This window comes from Micropterus dolomieu, linkage group LG02, assembly GCF_021292245.1.
Source record: "Micropterus dolomieu isolate WLL.071019.BEF.003 ecotype Adirondacks linkage group LG02, ASM2129224v1, whole genome shotgun sequence".
NCBI lineage: Eukaryota > Metazoa > Chordata > Actinopteri > Centrarchiformes > Centrarchidae > Micropterus > Micropterus dolomieu.
In genome coordinates this window covers 32,171,118-32,173,043 of record NC_060151.1, presented here as the reverse complement: position 1 = coordinate 32,173,043, position 1,926 = coordinate 32,171,118, and the positions used below count along the sequence as shown (strand labels likewise).

At 29.1% G+C, this 1,926-nt stretch overlaps 1 protein-coding gene across 8 annotated transcripts in view; it reads left to right on the top strand.

The window, feature by feature from the left end:
- LOC123962689 (serine/threonine-protein kinase WNK4-like) overlaps positions 1 to 1,926 on the top strand; it is a 32,375-nt gene that overhangs the window by 5,094 nt on the left and 25,355 nt on the right. The gene's annotated exons all lie outside the window — the stretch shown is intronic.

Sequence of the window (1,926 nt, the reverse complement as noted above, 5' to 3'; positions counted from 1 at the left end):
CTTCATCAGAGCTTTAAACTCGATATTATACTTCATCAGAGCTTTAAACTCGTTATTATACTTCATCAGAGCTTTAAACACGTTATTATACTTCATCAGAGCTTTAAACTCGATATTATACTTCATCAGAGCTTTAAACTCGTTATTTTACTTCATCAGAACTTTAAACACGTTATTATACTTCATCAGAGCTTTAAACTTGATATTATACTTCATCAGACCTTTAAACTCGATATTATACTTCATCAGAGCTTTAAACTCGATATTATACTTCATCAGAGCTTTAAACTCGTTATTATACTTCATCAGAGCTTTAAACTCGATATTATACTTCATCAGAGCTTTAAACTCGTTATTATATTTCATCAGAGCTTTAAACTCGTTATTATACTTCATCAGAGCTTTAAACTCGTTATTATACTTCATCAGACCTTTAAACTCGTTATTATACTTCATCAGAACTTTAAACTCGTTATTATACTTCATCAGAGCTTTAAACACGTTATTATACTTCATCAGAACTTTAAACTCGTTATTATACTTCATCAGAGCTTTAAACTCGTTATTATACTTCATCAGAGCTTTAAACTTGTTATTATACTTCATCAGAGCTTTAAACTCGATATTATACTTCATCAGAGCTTTAAACTCGTTATTATACTTCATCAGAGCTTTAAACACGTTATTATACTTCATCAGAGCTTTAAACTCGATATTATACTTCATCAGAGCTTTAAACTCGTTATTTTACTTCATCAGAACTTTAAACACGTTATTATACTTCATCAGAGCTTTAAACTTGATATTATACTTCATCAGACCTTTAAACTCGATATTATACTTCATCAGAGCTTTAAACTCGATATTATACTTCATCAGAGCTTTAAACTCGTTATTATACTTCATCAGAGCTTTAAACTCGATATTATACTTCATCAGAGCTTTAAACTCGTTATTATATTTCATCAGAGCTTTAAACTCGTTATTATACTTCATCAGAGCTTTAAACTCGTTATTATACTTCATCAGACCTTTAAACTCGTTATTATACTTCATCAGAACTTTAAACTCGATATTATACTTCATCAGAACTTTAAACACGTTATTATACTTCATCAGAGCTTTAAACTCGTTATTATACTTCATCAGAGCTTTAAACACGTTATTATACTTCATCAGAGCTTTAAACTCGTTATTATACTTCATCAGAGCTTTAAACTCGATATTATACTTCATCAGAGCTTTAAACTCGATATTATACTTCATCAGAACTTTAAACTCGTTATTATACTTCATCAGAGCTTTAAACTCGTTATTATACTTCATCAGAGCTTTAAACACGTTATTATACTTCATCAGAACTTTAAACTCGTTATTATACTTCATCAGAGCTTTAAACTCGTTATTATACTTCATCAGAGCTTTAAACTCGTTATTATACATCATCAGAGCTTTAAACTCGATATTATACTTCATCAGAGCTTTAAACTCGTTATTATACTTCATCAGAGCTTTAAACACGTTATTATACTTCATCAGAACTTTAAACTCGTTATTATACTTCATCAGAGCTTTAAACTCGTTATTATACTTCATCAGAGCTTTAAACTCGTTATTATACATCATCAGAGCTTTAAACTCGTTATTATACTTCATCAGAGCTTTAAACTCGTTATTATACTTCATCAGAGCTTTAAACTCGTTATTATACATCATCAGAGCTTTAAACTCGATATTATACTTCATCAGAGCTTTAAACTCGATATTATACTTCATCAGAACTTTAAACACGTTATTATACTTCATCAGAACTTTAAACACGTTATTATACTTCATCAGAACTTTAAACTCGTTATTATACTTCATCAGAGCTTTAAACTCGTTATTATACTTCATCAGAGCTTTAAACTCGATATTATACTTCAT